Below are 20,735 nucleotides of genomic sequence, written 5' to 3' on the forward strand. Positions count from 1 at the left end.
AATAAGAAAAATCACAATCTAAACACTTAACTCCCCAAATTACATTGACTGAAATGTAGTTTTACTTCTGGCTGCTGTGACACATTGACAGATACATTTCTGTTACTAGTTACTAGTAAACATGTTTAGTAATGTGTTTGTCACGTTTCGTAGTTTAGTTCAGTTGGTTTTGAACAAACGTAAACCACTCTAAGTTGTCTCACAGCTGGTGCTGTAACTCATTGAAGAGTATATTTATAAAGTAGTCTGTCCAAAAAAAGACACCAGAGACCACGTGTCACATAGCACACACACTCTGCAGTGACACACCTGCACTTACAAACTAAGACTAAACTGACCCATAAATGTATGCATGTGCACTGCAGGTATTCCAGTTGTGTCCCTTCTGGTGGATTTTCATTGTTTCTGAAGTGTAGTATTGTTATGTTGTCTGCACCTTTGAGATTCAGCAACAGCCTAAGTCTTTATTATCTGAGGCTAAGTTGATCTTTCTTGATACAGATATTAGAGCTTGTTGAGATGTTGATCAATCTTATAGGAGTCAGTGAAAATGGTTTGTCTTTCACATGTAGCTAATTTGTTTCTTTTCCACATGTGTGTCACCATCTTGCCTTTGGCATCAATAATTGTGACCCTCTCTGCTCTCACATTTGATGCACATTCTATAAACAGGACAGATCATATGATCATGTGCTCATGTCTTAGATGGAAAATAGAAATTAAGGTACCACCTGAGATAAATCTTGTGATAAAGTGTTATGAGCAGTTAAGACATTAAGCTACTCACAGATTGTGTTGTTGGCACATGGATAGAAATGATTCCACTTAAGTAGGCCTGAATATTAAATATCAGTTCCAACAGAGTCACATCAAGTCAGAGAGGATATCAACATAGTGCACTGGCTAAAATTTACCAGAAAATGTACACTTCTCACATTTTATCCAGACCCTTCAAAATTGTGCTTTAACCCTGAAAAAGGCAAAACTTACCAGTCTTGTGAGTCCCCCTTTTAAAGCATACCAACACTGTTGTGCTGTTTACTTGAAAACAATGCCCTCATAATGTTAAAGCTTGCTTCTGTTTAATCCAGATGACCGTTGGCCTTCCTTTTAAATGAATCTTTGACCTGTAGATGGCAGATTTCCGTTCTGTTTGCTCTGGACAATAATCAAGCTCTGTGAGATGCCCCTAGCTCTTGTTACTTTTTCCAGCCTTTGGTTGTTGTTGTTTGTTTGTTGATTCTGGGTCACATCAGATATTTCTCTTGGTTTTTGAAAGTCAAAGCCAGTAAAGTAAAATCTTCCATTCACACTTGGTGGCCCGTAGTATCATGTCTTGATTATTCCCCTTGGTTTGGTGTGAATTTGCTGGTGGCAGAGAGGAAAGTGACCACAGTCTTCCAGCTAAGTGCTTGGGTTATTCGTCAGCCGTGATACTGTCATTGTCCAACAGCTTAAGAGTGAGAGAGAGAGTTGGAATAGGGGGTGGAGGGCATTAAATGCTTTCGCAGCTGCTGCCACTGCAAGCCACCCCCTAAAAATACCAGCAGCTTCGATGACAGTGGTCCAAGATAAAGTTAGGCTCTCCATTCACAGACCTTGGCTCACTAAAGATAGAGGGGAGGCCGAGCTCTGAGATGGATCACTCAGCTCAACAGATATACCGAGATAAACCTCAGAAGAGAAAGGACACCCCACCTGCTAAAGCTCCTTGAGTCATGAGTCATGTTGACCCATAAATAGGGTCAAATTAGAGTCACGTCAATACAAGAAAAGGTTTTTTATGGAGTTAGGATCTAAAGAATAAATGCAACCAAAAATACAATAATGAGGATTTCTATGAGGATTTTAGATTATATAATTTTGAAAGCTCAGAACATTTATTCATAAAATACTTTCAGTTTAGGTTTGACATGGTCAAAAATATGTTTCAGGAACCTTTTGTTATTTATTAGTTATCATAATAGTCATCCTAGCACAGTAAGAAAATACTCGTTTATCACTTCTTTTATTTTAACTACTTTGATAAGCTGAAACATGTTTGATGCAGGACTCTATTGGGCCAATCGAGATGGAACTTAAATAAAAGATTATTTGAGAAAGTGGACACTGGTATGAATTGATTTTAAATTTCTTATCAAATATGATGTCTAATTTGACCAGTTTGTCCTATTGTGCTTCAATACATGAATTAAAATTGGTTGTAATGCATCTGAAATCTACATTTTTTAAATTTTAATCTTTACCTACACCTTCTCAAATTCAGCCAATCATTGCATAACATAATGATACTGGACTGGTTTAGGAGTTACATGCCTGAACACGACTACAATCACCAAATCATTTCCAAATTGTGTCAAAAGACACTGAGATATGAGGGTTGAAGGATGGATGGACATAAAGCCTGAACCTCTATAAAATGTGTAGTTTTTTTAAAATATTTGTTTCCCCCCTAACAAGTACCTGTACTTATGTGGTTAACAATGGCCTCTTACCATCACAGATTTGAATCCGGCGTTGACACTCATTTCCTGAATTCTCAGACAATAGCCCTCTAAGCTATCTCTTCAAATGGAGTGGTTCGAACAGCTAAAGCCGCAGATACGCACTGCAAACTGTCGTCATAGATATTTGACCTTCAGTGTAGGTTGCATAGTTTCAATCCCCTTTGTGACGGTTGCTCGTTGACTCCACTTGACATACCATCTCTAACACAGATGTGCTCCAAAATTCCCATTAAACAGAAGAATACTCACAAGATATGGACAGATATAGAGTTGGGTTTTTTTAGACGTTAAACAGAAACATTTGACCTTATCTAAAAAGTATGTCAGTAAACAATTTGCTGAATGAATTGCAGTGTCATTTGGAGGACTCACACCACAGTGATGGCTCCATTTAAGGCTGCTGGTACCTCTGACATTCACATCCACGCAGTCATCCCTGCAGCTGTTAGGTGCGATGACCACACCAGGAATCAAAAGCACTGTGTTGCTCTTTGTCCAGAGATTGGGTTTCAATATCAATAGCTGAAGAGGATTGACTGAGATGCCAGGTGTCTTAACTGGATGTCAGTCAACACAGTTTGAGAACAAGTAAACCTTTTCCGGTTCAAAGTTTACATTTACAGGTTAAACAACAATGGGTTGTTTTCATCTGTCAGCCAATGTCTTTTAGTTAGATGTCAGTATATAGTACTAGTGAGCTGTTGTAATTCTAAGTTTGTGTCCAAATGATGTTCCACTTAATGGGATTCGGACCTGGAAATAAGTTAAATTTTGTACTGTGGTAAACAAAGATGCTATGTGACCTTTTTTTCAGTAGTGACGTAGATAAGAGGATAAAGGGGAAAAATACATTTCTGCTAATATAGTTCAGATAAACAGACCCTAACCCTTACCTTTACCTAACAGTAACCTTAACCACTGACCCAAAAATCTGCTTTTTTCCCAATCAGACAAGCCATCGCCAATTAACTGGTCCTAAATCTTAAATTTGTCCACAAAAGTGGCCTGTGGCAGATGTTGTGTATAGTTTTAAAATACTGTCCAGTAGATGGAGCTAAAGATTTATTTTCAGAGGATGAATCATTGAACCTGAGACCAAATGAATCAAAGGTAAACTCTACATAATATAAAGGAAATTGAGCAAGCAAGTAGTCTTAAGGCCACTGATTGAACACAAATTTGCATCAAAATCAAAATTACAAAATCTCATGTTGATCATTATAAGTGCTCATAAGAACCAACATCCAGATTTAAGTTATTATCGACTCTTTAAACTGCAGTGGGGCTATAATGAAAAAAAGTAATTATATGAATGTAATGCTAAATTATCTAAAATGTAGACAATCATATCAGAAAAGTGTCATTTGGTCATGAGGACTCATTGTAGAACTAAAGTCTTCAGTTGTATTAGTCCTCATGATCTTATGTGGGAAACTCTCACTTCTTATTGGAAATCTGTGAAAGCATTTTGGTCCCAGGATGAAAAGGTTTATGACCCCAGAGACTTGAAGGAGTGTGTTGAGATGCACGTACACACTTCAGCACAGAACTCTATCCCTCAATCTTGAACTCGATCAGTGCACTGAAAGAGAAAAGTCCGTGTATACTGAGAAACAAAGGGGGAGGTAGAGAAAGTGGTAGATGATAGAGAGACATGCAGAGAGGGAAAAGAAAGATCAAACATTTTTGTCAGATGACCTTTGACATTTTAGCTCCTCCTTCTTCTCCCTGCAACCTGCAAGCATGCTGGGAGAAACAACAAGTGATTCTGGGAAAGACAGGAGGAGGGCCTTTTTGTAAAAAAAAATATAAACAACATCTGTGTGGATGTGTGTGAGGCAGATAGAGGAGTGCATGTATTCAAGCCCCAGTTGTTTTTCAAAAAAAATTATTATTAGATTTCTTTCCCCACCAGGAATAATTTTAGCTGTGATTCAACATCTGCACCATATTTAGTTGTAGTGCAGACTGTGGCACTAAAATCATTTGTATTTCTAAAACAGCTGCTTGGAAATTTAGCTCTCTTCTTCAGTCATCCTCACATTTTCAGCACTTTCAACACTAAAAAAAAATCGAACAATCAATGAAATATAAGCTTAATCTAATAAAATCGTACATTTGCCAAAAGCTAGTGCCCAACTTTAGGAAATCATTTCATAGCTGACAGTACAAGCCCACCTCAAGCTCTATTTAGCAGCACTACAGGAGAATTCAGTCATATCACAGGATCTTCATTAACTGATGGAGTTTGACAGGAATGTGTGATGTTCAAATTGCTTTTTTTTTTTACTGAGCGCTTCTTAGCCGAAACGTTGAGTTCATTCCTGACAATGGAAACGGCAGCTGATGACCCAATCTCACTTCAAGAATGAACTGAAGCACGACATTACTTATATGTAAAAAAAAAAAAAAAGAAAAAGAAAAGAAAAAAATAATCAATTAGGAATGAATTAGCTTGAGTCTTGAACGCAGCAGTAGGCAAGTTGGGAAAGCCTAAAAGTATTCAGAGATGGTCTATCATTTTATTTTTCCAGTGGATTCATTGACAGTAAGAAAAATATTGAATAACACAAGCCTTATTCTTTAATCTAACAGAGCAGGCATGATTTTCTGAATACTTATTGTCCTCCTGAGGATGAAACATGTGACCTCTACCTCCAGTCAGCACCTCTCATATTAAAGTTTCAACCTGCCAACTATCAGAAGTTAAGTCAAAATGTTCCACTCCCAGGGATTGAACTGCTCTGGGAGGGTAACAGTTCAGTTTCAATGGTTAAACCGGTCTTTTCAATCTTTGCACAGATTCTTGTGATTCAAATGCAGATTTATTCTCCTGTTAACTTTCAATCAAAAGTTGCTCTGAGCTCACAGCAGGAGGGTTAGCTACACCAGCATTTATCCCCAAGCTCTGAGCAGTTCATGTTTGTATTGTGTGTAAACTCAGACCTGTATTATGTGTGTAATGTGTAGTGTAGTGTAGTGTGTTCTGCTGCGTATAGCTGATACACTCCGATCCTGGATTTGGCCTTAAGTCAGCTCAATATTGTATTTGTTTTAATAATGAGGGTCAGATGTTGCATTGGATAAATATTGCATTACCTCTCATGATCAGAAGCAGATGTTGAGCGACGAGGATAAAGGCTCCCTGATGAGAAAAACAGACACACACTCGCAGCTGATAGAGGGCAGAGGAGTACTGTGTCTTCTCTTCTGCACTTTGGAGAGCAGTGCGGATCAATCTGTTTCCAAGTGTATGAATGATCTGTCATTGCTGATCAAACTAAATGTAAAATGTAGTTTATTGATTGAATCAGATTACACAAATCTGCGAGTCACAGTTAGAAAAAAAAGAAAGATCAGTTTGACTTTTTATGTAGAAATTGAATTAGGGCTGCAGCTTTCATTATCGATGAATCAATTATTTTTTTCATTAGTCCATCAATTGTTTTGTTAATAAAATGTCAGTGAAAATTGACAAAAACACATTGCAATTTTCCAGAGCTCAAGATGACATCTACAAATTGTTTGTTATGTCCAACCAACAGTACAAAACCTGAATATAATCAGTCCCTGATCTTAAATAAATGTAACAGTTCAAAAATATAAAAGTAGTCCATTACAAGTGAAAGTTCTGTGCTAAAATGTACAGAAATATTGACAGTAAAATGTACTTAAGTTCAAAGTAAAAATACTCAATGCAGGATCCGCAGCTCCTGACAGTTATATTATTATATAGTTTTGAATATTACATTATTACAGCTCATTTCATCTTCATTTCTGTAATGAAGAGGCAGTGAAGTTAGAACAATGAAGTAGAATAACGTGTTTAAAGTACTTCAGAATTGCACAAAATGGGTAAATGTACAACATCAATTACAGTTCAATGTTTAGTTTTTATAGATTTTTTTAGCTTGACAGAGTAATTTAATTACTATTTTATTTAAATATTTGTACGCTGTATTTTATTTGACCTTTATATGTACATTGATTACATCACTAATCTAAATTTAATTAAATTCTGCAGATTTGAAACCAAATTTTTAATCTACAGTATACATCCTGATTCATTGTAAATGAAAATGTTACACAATAAACACTGTTGGCTTAATCGTCCCATCTGCATGTCGTACCACATTCAGAAAGCCTATAGGTGCTGCACAAAGATGATGACAATTCATTGACATTTTATGCCTGTTCATTGAATAATGTAAAGCGTTGTCGCTGGAAGTCAGTTGACCTGAATGCAGCAGATATGAGAACAATTTACAGCACACTGACATTTGTGCTCAGGCAGTTACGTAATGTGCAAAGGTCTTTAGGAGCAGATGTAGATGTAAATTACATACCATCACACACACACATAGGGGGCCCCTCTGACAGATGTGGGAGGAGAAATATGCCGTCACATCAATGGGTTGCCGCTGGCAACCATCTGCCACAAACGCTGACCCTTCAACTTCAGCTGATCAGTCTCGGCTGACTCTTTCACGCTCTCATTTCCTCTCTTGTATTGCTGCATCTTTTCCCGCTTTGTCTTCCATTTTCTTTGAACGGGGGCCATCACAAAGCTTTCTGTTGTTATTAAAACTAAAAGTCGTTAAGATAAACAGCAAGAAATCTGGAAGTTTTATAAATGGTCCTTGTGAATATGTGTGTTTGTGCCCCTGGGCAGCAGGTGTCCAGCTATACATCCTCCAAACTCACAGCTGCTCATTGTGAAGACCATGCAGTTGGTTGGCTTTGAGTGACTTATGTCTCTAATTAGTTAATTAGTGGCACGTTACCTAATGAGCATGTGTGAGAAAGGGAGAATAAGAGAAGGAACGGCAGAAGAAAATATGACTGCTGCAACCGAGTGTGTATGTGTGTGCTAAGTAACGTACAGAATTACATGATGCTTGGATGATTTTTAATTTTTTATGTTTGGTGTGTTAAAAATGAAACGACTTGTACTGAGTTAAAGATCAGAAATGGTTTTTCACATAGTTTGTTTTCATTATCCAGTCCATGACCACACTATTATGTTAATACAAATGGAACATCTTTTTTTCAGTGTTCTATTGGACTTTATTCTCAGCAGGCCAGAGGTGTCTCCTTCTGACAACAAAGCTTTAAAAAAAAGCTGTGGAGCCTGTTTAAAGTTGAAAATGCTTTATTATTTTAGACAGAGGAAGTCAAACTGACATTTGAACCTTCACAGACACGGTGGAGTAATGCCACTCATACACTGATGTGTGTTTGATCAAAGACAGTCACAGGTGACAGAATGGAGATTTAACCTACTGAAAAAAAACGGTTTTGACAGCCGTGTCTGATAAGAAAGGTGATCTATCACCACTTGTCAGGGAGTAAAGGGAATGGCACAAGAACAGTAAAAAATATCATTTATTGGCAACTGAAATCAACAAAAGTAGCAAATTATTCGCAAATTTTAAAAAAGGTAAACTACAGAAAATAATTTGAGGTCAACTGTACAAACAACAACTCAAATATACATAGGTGACCTAACAAATGACACATGACATGCAAGGAGGGATTGATATAATGTATAGACCCATGAGTAGCATAAATAAACAATGAACTATATCTTTTATCTATCTTTATTTTCACATCAACATCAAACAAAACCAACACATTATAAGTTCTGTATATATTTAGATGTATTTAGGTGGTCTTGCTTGTCAGAGTGTAAGAAGCCATCTTAGGCCAGGAGAAGACTCACAATGGATCCATGAAATAAGAACAAATAGCTAAAATATTTTGGAGATTATCTGTAAATTATTTCAACTGTTGTGTGTCATGCACTTTTTCAAATGGCTTAGTTTGGATATGAGCTCTCTAACAAGGTTAAAAAGTTTCATTACAATTAATGCAAAAAGATGCTCAGCTCAGAATAGACAGACAGACAGTATTGAGGGTTATTTAAGGCATACATCCTGATACTGGAGCTGCTGTTACCATAGCTACCAATGTGCGTGTGTGTGCACGTGCAACCAAAAGTGTTCTCCACATGAACCCTTTCCAGTTACTTTCCTTTTCAAGAGGGATGCAGATCAGAGAGAAACCGACTCACACTCACACCTCGAATTCACTTGTTGCTGCTTTTTTCTGCTTTTCCTGAGGGAGTCAGATCACAAGCTTTTACAATAACCTTCTTGTCTTGTGTTTACCTTTAGATCATGTATGTTAGCAATTATGATCCCTCATCCTAAAAAAAACCCCCCAAAATTAAGGGCTGGCTGTGTTTTGTCTACCAGCTGGATATCTCAAAATATATGATAGCATTTGGTGGATGAATCGGCATCAAGCCAAAGAGCGATCGATTAGATGCTGGTGGTGATTCAGATCTCGGATTTCTGCCATCAGAATCAAGTTTTGGCCATAACTTTAAAGCTATTAAAGATCCTGCGGGTATGTTTGCAGAGGCAGGAAGACAATCCTTCTCCAGCAATGTCTCCCTAATTGGAAGGAATCATGTCTATAGATGTAACAGCAAAGTGGATAATGTACTACCATGGTTGAAATATTGAAGTCTGATATCGATATCATTCATTTAAACATGGTAAACAGATGTCTGGAATATTCTCAGCTAAAACACAGCGAAAACTCAATAAAGAAAGCAGAAATAGATTAGAAATAGATAAAACACTAATGTAGATGTTTCTGACAAATTCACTTTTCATCCCCAGATAAAACACACACACACACACACAGAGCTGTAGCTGAACATTATGGAAGATCTTCATTAGTCCTCATTATACTGGAGGACAGTCTTCCACATTCACAGAATATCATCTCTGCAAATCCTTTCATTTTTAACGTTTTTATACCCTCTCCACCTCTCTCTTCACTGTTTCATTAAAGATGAAGTTGGCCCACTTCTCGGGAACTTGCAGCTCCAATGAGCAGACATAATGATAGCGTAAAACTATGGCTTCCTCTAGGCGATGCTACACACACGCACACACACACACACACAGACACACACACACACACACACAGAGAAATGTGTATAACTACACATGGCAAACATGGCATTGTCATCATAATGGCTCTCAGCAACACCCGAGGGAAAATAGACATAGACACACACACACACACACTGAGGAGTTTTTTACTGATGCAATCTAACTGAAAGTGGCCATTCAGCAGAGAAAAAAGAGGATATAGACAAAGGAAATATCATATGCATTGTCAGTGTTTCCAGTGTGTGTGTGTGTGTGTGTGTGTGTGTGTGTGTGTGTGTGTGTGTGTGTGTGTGTGTGTGTGTGTGTGTGTGTGTGTGTGTGTGTGTGTGTGTGTGTGTGTGTGTGAGATAGAGTTAGCGCGAGAGAATACAGGGTGCCAAAGATAAACTGAGACAGGACAGAAAGGAAGTGGTTGTAATTTCCCTCTAAAAACATCTTCAACCATCCCTGCCATACAATTGCCATGGTTACCATTACACCTGTCACACACACACACACACACACACACACAGTCAATTTCCAATGAGCATTTTTGCTTCGGTCGTCTGCGCTGTCAGAAAAAAGGGTACGGCTTAAGTCCATTATTACACTATTACTCTCTAGGTACAACTGCTATAAGTAAAAGTATAGACTTTTACCCAGATATTTTTTATTTTAATTAGGATTAACCTTGTGGTATTGATACAAATACATTGCAGTAGACCAAGAGTTCTCCTGTTCATTTATATCTCAACAGTGCATTTTCAAAAATGATTATTTTCATCTGTCTTTATCAGTGGGTGTGTGTGTGTGGGTGTGTGTATGTGTGTGTGTATGTGTGTGTGTGGGTGGGTGTGACTACTCTTTTCAGACAATGACGTGGGTGGAGAAACAGTAGAGTGTGGCTTGGCAGATAACATGTTATCACACCTTTTTTTTCTGGGTCAAGTTCAGCAAATTCGTAGAGGAGCTGAAGTACACAAACTTTAGAACCAGTGTTCAAGTATACAGTGAGCAGTTTTTGACAATAGACAAGTTATTCATTGTAGAGAATTACAAATATGTCATAATAGATATTCTGAGGCATGATTGATCATAATATTAATGATGATTTAATACATTATGTTGATAAGATTAGATAAGAAAGAACATTTTTAATCCTGATGGAAATTCCTGTTTTCATTACCATGCTCAATGCAACAGAAACAAAGGGTACAGAAATATATTTCTCAGTCAAATCTAAATACTATGCACAATAAATTAAAATAAAAAAAACAAAGACAAAGATACAATAAAATAGACTCAAATATTAACATAATGAGGGCTGAGGGAATCGATGACTGTAAGTAACACAGCTCCAGAGAAAAGGTCAATTGCATTTGCATATCGTATTGGCACAGATACAAAAAACAGCTACTTAATGATTCATTGCACATAAATTGCACATCTGATCACTGCCAAAAGTCATGGCACAGTTTTCAGCTGGGCATGCCACAACAATATATCTAAATAGTGAACATGTTGCTCCAAAAGTGCAGGTGGAAGATTAAAAAGAAAAAGACTTATGCACAAGAACAATAGTTGCAGCACACCTAATTACATGATAAGTTTGTTACATAACACGATGCATGTGCATGCTATATTCAACTACTGCAGCTTGGAGAGTCATTGCACATATGGATAACTAGATGGCAGAAAGTCAGAGCAGGGAATGAAGTGTCATGCAGTGTGAATCCAGGGCACATGTGTGATTGATTGAGTAAATCAAGCTAAATAAAAATCTCTCATTCGCTGAATGTATAATGTTGTGTATTAGTGTATGTGTGAGTGTGTGCGTCCAACTCTGAGTGGTAGATTGCTTGCAGGGAAAATGTCAGCTGCCCACACCATACAACATGCTGTGCTGCTGCTGTTTATGTATCCATATCCGTGTGTGTGTGTGTGTGTGTGTGTGTGTGTGTGTGTGTGTGTGTGTGTGTGTGTGTGTGTGTGTGTGTGTGTGTGTGTGTGTGTGTGTGTGTGTGTGTGTGTGTGTGTGTGTATGCGTGTGTCATCGCTTCATTCACAAGGGTGTGTAGAAGAGTGACAGGAAGACACAGATGGGAGGAGAGGTGGAGAAGCAGCAGGGATGAGGGGGGAAAATCAATACAGCATAATGTCACAAGACGTTGACTTTTCATCATATTAAACTGACACAGTGACATAGTATAAATGATATTTGACACGTGTTTACACTCATTAAAATTCCTCAGAGTAGGCTGCAAGTGTGGTCGCCACCACCCTCGAGAAAGCAAACAAAATATACAGCTTCAAAATGTAAAAGTGTCACACAAATTGAATGAGTTCTCCTTAAACTGTGGCTTTTCTGAAACAGCTGACCTGACTGTAATCCACATATGCATTCATGTTTTTGTCATATTTAAGGCTGGTTAAAAGAGATTACGATGAATGCATTTACAACAGGATAAAACACATACGTATTTTCAAATAAGCATGTGTGTCTTCTTATTGCCACCTAAATTCAAAGATGGAGAGATGGTAGATTCCTACATAGATGGATGGAGAAAGATGAATAGAAATAGTTTGATAGGAATTCATGGCAGATGCTGATGACATCTTGTGCTCTCGTTGCTCAGCTTCACTAATCTCACCATCATATGGATGTCCCTAATCCTAAACACACACATACACACACACACACACATAAGATGAACTTGTTCACACATTCTCTGTCTGACAGCCATTGTAAACACACATTGTATACAAAATGTATCGTATGTGCGTTTGTTTGTATACTTGTCTCGGGGTGCGCAGCTGGAATGGTAGGTGGGGTGTGGACCGTTGTCATAGCAACTAAGTAATGGGGCCAAGATGGCGAGTGTGCATGCGTTCGCCTATTTTTTGAGTGTCTTTCTTGGAAAGTTTTGCTGTATGGACAGTGACTCTCCTCGCTTTCTTGACACGCAAAATTCTGTGTGTGTGTGTGTGTTTGTGTGTGTGTGTGTGTGTGTGTGTGTGTGTGTGTGTGTGTGTATTGATGGAATGATACTGGCATGAAAAGCAGAGTGTGAGGACGAGAGAGAAAAAGAGAAGATCTGGACTTTCTGTGTCTCAGGCTGTTATTGATTCTTTTTTTCAATGATCATCCATTTCTGCTGACCATGTTTGTCTGCATGCGTTAGTGTGTGTGTGTGTGTGTGTGTGTGTGTGTGTGTGTGTGTGTGTGTGTGTGTGTGTGCGCTTGTGTGTGTGTGTATATGTGTGTGCGTGTGCGTGTGTGTGTTTTGTAGTAAAAGCGTTTATCAGGGTCGCCTTCTCTCATCCCCTCCCCACCATAGTAGATCCATCTCTCTGCTTCCGTCATCATTAAGAGGCTAAGATCGGTCCCTCGGGACCCAGAGCGAAATCCGTGCTCCTCTTTGTGTGTTTGTGTGTGTTTGTGTATGTGTGTGCGTGCATTCAAGTGTGTTTTTGGTTATTTTTGTTTGTTTATTTTTTTGGTCCTGTTCCAAATCCAGATCTGGAAATATTTTACTGTGCATCCAACGTCATATTGGCCCCTAGAGGCTCCCAGTGCAAATCCATTTCCATTCCTCTTTGTGCTAGTGTGTGCTTTGGTGCGTGTGTGTGGTTGCAAGTTACAACAAAATGAATAGCCCTCTTCCTCTTCCCCTTCCAAGCATGTAGGAGAACCTATGGTTGCCACAAAAAAAACATGAAAGGACCTCTCTAGAGCCAGTGTTTGGTTTGTCCGTCATGGGCTACTGTAGAAACATGGCAGCGCATCGTGGTGAACTCCATTGAAGAGGACCCACTTCATGTGTAGATATAAAGGGCTCATTTTAAAGTCACAAAAGCACAATGATTCTTATTTTCAAGTGATTATTGACTAAGTTAAACATACTTATGAGTATTATATTCAATTTCTGCTGAGTCCGCTCTGCTCAATGCCACTAAATTCTCAAGTTTGGTTGCGTGAAATTAGAAAAATATTGCTTGCAAATATTAAGATACAAAACATTTATTTTACCATGCATAGCAAAAAAGCAGATGCATAATTCCAGCACTTCAAAGATCTGTGAGTTTATCAACTTTAATGATAAAGAATTTTTGATCAAAAGACATGTCCTGTAGAAAAAGTTTGTCCACTATGCTGCCTTTTCTGCTGCAATGAAAAGAAGAAATTTAGTAGAAAATGTTCCACAGCTCGGGGGACAAACCGACCCAGACGTAATTGTAGTTTATCTCACTAAAATCCATGCGAGGTTGGTCTGGTCATTCCTTGGCTTTCATCTTACCGCCTTGAAATTAATAACAGGAATGATGAAACTTCATATGCTCTTTGTTTTTAGGATGAAGCTTGAAAGTAAAGGTCAGTTTTTGAATTTAAATCTGTCTGGGGACTTAGAGGATATTTGGAGTTTGCAGTTGAAGCAGTGCGCACTTTCTGTCTTCATCAAGTCATAATTACTACTTTTTCTATCTTTATCTCGCACACAAACACACACACACACACACACACATACACATACACACACACACACACACACACATACCGCCACGCCAGCAGCACGGACAGTACACCTCTAGACATGGCATGTGTGAGACCTTGTTGCTAGGCAACACTTGCCTGTGTCAGAATGTCCCTGCATCAGAGATCAGGCTCCGGGATGCTGCGTGCGTGTATGTGTGTGTGTGTGTGTTGTCACTAATCTGGATTGCTTGGTGTATTGTGTATATAAGATGCAGAAACAGAACGTATACACCATGTTTCCACATATTTCCAAATGTTAAACTTTGCAACACTATTATTATTACATTATTTTTGTCTTTTCTTTTAATATTTCTCCAGTGTATCACAGTTGGTTTTAAAGCCTCACTTTTTTTTTGTCTTTTAGCTTTGTTGATGCTTGTCGGTGCTGTGTTGTGTTTATTCTGCACTTAGAGACCAACTGTCAGTCAAACAGTATTTTCCAGTGCTGCGATGTCTATTAATACCTGTTTCACAGAAGATTTCCCCACTTTTTTTGAAATGTGAAAAAAGGGATGTCTGTAAATGCTTCTAAATAAAAAAGCACAGACTGTGTGGACTCAATCAGGTCTTTACATTGAAGGGATTAAAATCATGATATTTTACCTTTAACATAACTAAAAATAATAATGTAAACAGAGGTTTTTCATACCCTGGATACTTCAAATCCAATTAATTGTCCATCACCATAAAGGTTTAAAAGCTGAATAAGAAAAAACAGAACAGATGTAGAAAAAGAACCTTTCTGATCAAACACTGCTGCTGCCAAACTAAATAAAAGGCATCATTTCCTGTTAACCAGAAGAGGTTTTTCTCAGAAAAGTTGTACTGTACACCGGATGTTACAGCTTTCCAAGAGTGGATATTCTGTAGGCTGGGTCACTTTTGTGTCATATTAACTGTACATTAAATCAGCATATATATGAAAATGTTGCAGATTATACCTTTATTTATGGAAAAATATGATGTGGAGAAAAATACCATCAATTTCTAACACTGTCATGCTGAGAGTATCTTTTATTTACTGATTGTACATGTGATTACATCGTTTTATTCTGAAGGAAATCTGTAAAACGTATATTAATCACAATGAAAACTGTCATTCTGCCTAATCCTAATGGTAATCTTTAAGGTGGAAGTCAAAGCACCACATGTCTACACATCTGGGTATTACGCTATAGTATGAAATAGTATAGCCAGGAACAATCCTTCAAGGCAGCAGAATTACAAGTATTATGTCTAAAAATAGCATTTTAAACACATGACTATTGTGTGCTTAAGTCTTCAGTGATCCCTTAAATGAATATCAATCTAAATAAGTCACATTGACTTTTAAAAGTGATTTTAAATGCAGAGCATAAAAATCATGCAACTTTTAAGACTTTCTTCTATGTAAAATTGCCCTTTAAATGTGATATTTCTACATCATTTGTGCCCAGGTGTTAAATTCTGCTGAGAATGTTGAGTTGCACAGTTGAGTGAATACTTGTAGTTAGTTACTACAAGGTGGAAGTACATGTAGCACCCACATACGATAGAGGCTCAGTGTTTGTGACTAAACACAGCTTTATTGTAAACAAACGTCAGCTCACCTTTCTGCTCCATAGTTGCACCCCCACCTATCTTTTCTCTTTCCTCTGCTTCTCTCTATGAGGGGTGAAAGTCACAAAACCAGCATGACGTTTGTGAAAAATGTGCTCCTACAGATATACAATAGTTGGATAATCCGTGGTTAATATGATTAACTTCCTTCTTGTCTCTCACAGGTTGAAGCCTGACCTTAGAAGTCTTTGAACATCACTTCTGCATATTTTTGATGAACTTAAGAGGCTTCTCTGAGCTCATTATAACTAGTAAACTAGTGAAGTTTTGGTAAAAGCAAAGTGTTTGTGGCTTTTAAAGTATCTAAACAACAAAATAAGTCGATTTTTAGTCTTTTAGTCAATATAGTTTTTTTCTGCTCTGCCACCTCTAAGCAACCTTACTTGGTTCGTTAATATTGGGGGAAGATTGCAGCCATGTTAGAAGTTGATAAAAATATTGCCATCACGGTGACAAGAAACGGAATACTCACCCGCAAATAAAAGTCTCTGGTGTCAAAGTCAGTCAGTGACATTTTGTATGCCCAACCCAACCTCCTCTAAAGGATTTGCTACTACTGCCATTCCTTGAGAGGCCAGGGTCATTATTCACACCACCACAAGAGGTCACTTAACAGGAAAACAGCGTATAAAATGTTCAAACCTGTCACTCTTTTTTCTCTTCTGTTGACCACAAAGTTAGGAAGATATAGGAAGATGTCTACTTTTACCATTCAAGATTAAGACACCATTTTTGTACAGTACTATGTAAAATAAAATAGATGGACAATGTACAAAGGTATTTAATATTGCAAACCTCCCGCTGACCACAGTTCAATGGAGGATCAGTCCATTTAGAGCTAATGTTGCTTTCAATTGTTAAGATCAGTTTATTCATCTCTCTATTGACGTCTATCCATCCGTGTGTATTCAACTGTCAGCCAGCCTTTCAGGTTTGTTGGCAGTGTAAATATTACTGTTGTCCCTTAGGTGTGGGTGGAGGAGCGGGGGGAGGTTTGAAAATGTATGAGTTAGTTTTCATCAAATTTGTATTAATATCATCAAAGACCCTCTCTCTCCTTCTTTCATCGAGTGTGTCTCTCTCTTCCCAGAGTCTGCTGTCCACTGTTAACAGATCTTGTGTGTGTGTGTGTGTGTGTGTGTGTGTGTGTGTGTGTGTGTGTGTGTGTGTGTGGGTGTGGGTGTGGGTGTGGGTCTGTGTGTGTACTGGTAGTTTTCCATGAGGGAAGGCTGTGAGGGGCCCCAGGGGAAAGTCTTCATAGCGAAAAGGAGGAGGAGCTAGCAAAGGAATTTGGTGTGTGTGTGTATTGGGGGGGGGGTGTCTGACAGCATGATTATGATAATGAAGAGGAAGAGGGAATGTGGGGGTAGGTACAGGTGTGTGTGTGTGTGTGTGTGTGTGTGTGTGTGTGTGTGTGTGTGTGTGTGTGTGTGTGTGTGTGTGTGTGTGTGTGTGTGTGTGTGTGTGTGTGTGTGTGTGTTGCAGGTAGTCCTCATGATGGATTGACATACATAAATCTGTTATGGGGACTTAATATAAATCATTAATCTTGGGGTCAAGACTTGTTTTAAAGTTCAAGTTTGTTTAGGGTTAGGCATGTGCTGGTTTTGGTTAAGTTAGTTAACTCTCAAGAAAATGAATGAAAGTCAGTGTAATGTCCTGCGAAAGGATGGAAACATGACTGAGTGTGTGTGAAGTGTGAATGAATGCCCATTGAGCAATAACAGCAGTAGAGCAGAAAGCGGAAAACACCAAAGTACGAACAGGTTGTGTATGTGTGATTATTATATGTGTGTGTGTGTGTTGACAGTACATATTGCGCAATAGTGAAGTCCCTTGTGATTGCGGTGCAGAAGCTGACACACACAGAGCAACGGAAAGTTACATCTCTCTTCTCGGTTTCTAACTTTTCAACAGTAGAAAAAGTTTTTCTTGGGAAATGACAAGAAGAAAAGACCACAGGGAGAAAGAAAGGAAGGGCAAGAGAGATAAGGACGTAGGAAGGAGAGCGACTGCCAGACAGAGAAAGTGAGAGAGATGCAGACAGATAGAAAGACAAAGAAATCGCTTGTTGTGAGATGCCTCTGTGTCCTTTCCAAGGACAAACTGACATGCCACTACAGTCATGTGAGGAGACTCCTCCTCCTCGTCTCCTCCTCTGTGTTCAACTCCTCCCTGTCCAACCTCCACTTGTCCCTTGTTTGACTTTCTCCCCTGCTCCTAGTTCCTCTCAACTTGTTCCCAACTTGTCAATTTAGAGATGAATGAAAAGATGGTAAAGCTGCAGTTGATGGCGATGCTAGTGGGGCAAAACAAATCCATGAAACCCATGAAAATCATATTTTTGAAAAGTTTAAACCCTTTTTTTCTCCCATTTTTTATTTTTCTCTCTTCCCATCAAAGTATTCCTTAACTTATCCTGTTTCTGCTGCTTGGGTTCAAACATTATTGTACGGGGTAATACAGTTCAAAACATTGTGAGTATGAGGATATTAAAACCACTGAACTATTAGTGTACTCTGTCAGTGTGCAGGCAAACATTGTTCAAACCCATAAGTTTCCAACAATACCACATTTTTGGAAAATGTGTATACGAACATTTTCTTGGGTTTGGATATTACACTCAGCGGGAACAAATAGAACATTTATAAAAAAGTTAGTGTGAAACCAACAGAGAACATATGTTTCTGTTCATTTGCTGTATTTCTACAGGTACATTTCCATCCCCCTAGGTATTATTTTCTACTAGTCTGAAAAGTTGCGAGTGACTCACTGACCTTTGACACAGTTAGAGAGCAGATGTCTTGCCAGTGCTATCTCTCAGGGAACTAAATAACAGCAGCTTTGGTTTGAATGGCCAACAAGGCTTTTATTCCAAAACCCTCCCTCAGCACTCACTGTACCACAGCTTTTCACTCAAGTGAAAACTGCGTGACCGGTGACAGAAACTGACAGAGATGAAGTGACTCATTGATGAGCAGTAGTGTGGTGTGACAAAATGTGCTCGTGCTTGTTCGTCACATTTTTTCAACTGGAAGTTTTGATGTTGTTTAGCTCCGTCTTACACTGCGGATGCATATATTTGCAGCCATTTTCTACCTCAGGCTAAAACCTTTTTCGTAGCGCAACTGGCATAAACATAATCATGGTCTTAAGACAACAATTATATGTAAGTAACAGCTTGTTTACAGTGATGGCACTTCATAATTACAACTTATAAGGTAACTCGCTTAAACAGAGACTGTCAGCTGAAAGCCTGAGATGTGGGTGTTGATTTTTTGATAACATTGTCTTAGAGCCGAAGACAAATTCCCAAAACACAGACAAATAAACAACGCCTTCACCTTATCAGCAGGCTAAGTTCATGACCCTTGACTATTTGCAATATTTGATGATCATTTCAACACATTCGCTTCCAGGAATCTCCTGATCTTTTGACTCCCTCCAGACTTACGTATTGATTCATGTACCACTGAATCTTGAGAACTGGGAAAGTGGTTTGGTGCTGTTTCTTCATTTTAGCTTTCGTTTTCTACGCACAGCTCACAGTCTCTTATGGTTTGCATTAGCATTGTTTGGCAGCATGAAAAGGTTGATTCAACCATTCAAACCTGTCTTCTTCCATATATATATTCCATTAAACATTGAATGTTAAATGTAGTTACTTTCTTCTATGTACCCCAGAGAGGTCCACTAGAAGAAAAAATGTGAGAGAAAACAGGAAGTGGAGAGCATCCCATTCTGAGCAAGTTTCTTGTTTTCTTGTGGGGCATTTGCCATTTCCCCATTAATGACTGAGTTGGGGAAAAGTGCTGCTACTGAAGATATTAAAACTCAAGAACCCACTCAGAGAAAATAACTCAGTGTTTCTAGTCTCTGCACACCAAAGATGAAACTGAGGGACTCGAGTCAAAGCACTCATCCAAAAAAAAAAAAAAAGAAGAAGAAAAAGAGATAATTGAGGCTGTGATCAGGTCCGTTGATCCAGGCCTTCCTTTGAGAGATATGTTAGAGATCAAGCGTGGGCTCACACTTAACACACTTCACCATCTTAAAGGGCCATTGTAAAGTAGACAGCGCCACTGACCTTTATCGCCAACTGATCAACATATCTCAAGAGCCTAGGCCTGGTCAGCCCTGGATTTCGTCTTCTGACCCATTGAGCTGAAGGATAAGCTGTTACGGAAGGCCACAAATGGGCATTGATGTGCAGCATAGTGTGGCACAAATTCCTCTTCCTCTCATCTTTTGGATGTCTCCCATTGTGAGAGTAGTCAGGAAATAGACACCCCTGAATATAGTTCTGTGTCTGTGTCATTCAAGTAGCCATGCTAGCAACTTTTAAACATGTATGCTTTGTATTGGACAAATAAAATTTGAAATGACAGCGACGCAAACTGAAAAGCCAGGTGATTACCAAACTTATTACAAGTCAACCTGAAGGGTGCTGTACTAAATGTCATTGCAATCCATCCAATGGCACCTAAACGACAGACTTTTCCTATGGAATAGCATAAAAACTGCAGCTGTAACACTCATTGCTGATAAGTAGCCAAAGCTGCTGCAGCTATTACTTTCCTTGCCTGTAGATCGTGCACATGAGCTCATCAAAATCATGTTGTTTCAAGTACAAACTGTTGTTACTTTCCCTGTCTGTAGATGGTGTAGTTTGGACTGCAGCTATAGGCCTGAGTAATGGTGTTTTGCATTAATCACAATGTGTACCCTTAATTAGCATCAGCTGAAGAAGAAATTACAACTTTAAATTATTTGTAGTCCTTTTGGTCTGTGTGTCTATCAGCAAACTCGCTTAAATCTGCACTCGGGTTTACACAGTACAGTATGCATGCATGCATGAGTGTGTGAAAGACAGAGTGAGCAGACAGTGGCTCTTTGTTGCTGTTGCCAGGGCTTTAGATCAGCCAGGCTGGCAGTGCCTACAGTGACTCTTTTCTTTCTTTATCCCCTCATTCACTCTTTCACTAGTTTTCTGTGTTGCTGTATTCCTTTGCTGCATAATGATGAAGAATTTATGGCTGTAATGTTACATTAATTAGTTCCTGCTATTTATTCATACACTGGTTAGATTTTAGAAGATATCATACGTGGATCTTGGCTCAGAAACAGATATTCCAGAGTTATAATTAA

At 38.6% G+C, this 20,735-nt stretch overlaps 1 protein-coding gene across 1 annotated transcript in view; it reads left to right on the forward strand.

Annotated features, from left to right (window-relative positions):
* LOC133976554 (sodium/potassium-transporting ATPase subunit alpha-1) overlaps positions 1–20,735 on the forward strand; it is a 45,293-nt gene that overhangs the window by 2,185 nt on the left and 22,373 nt on the right. The gene's annotated exons all lie outside the window — the stretch shown is intronic.

This window comes from Scomber scombrus, chromosome 24 (assembly GCF_963691925.1).
Source record: "Scomber scombrus chromosome 24, fScoSco1.1, whole genome shotgun sequence".
Classification (NCBI taxonomy): domain Eukaryota; kingdom Metazoa; phylum Chordata; class Actinopteri; order Scombriformes; family Scombridae; genus Scomber; species Scomber scombrus.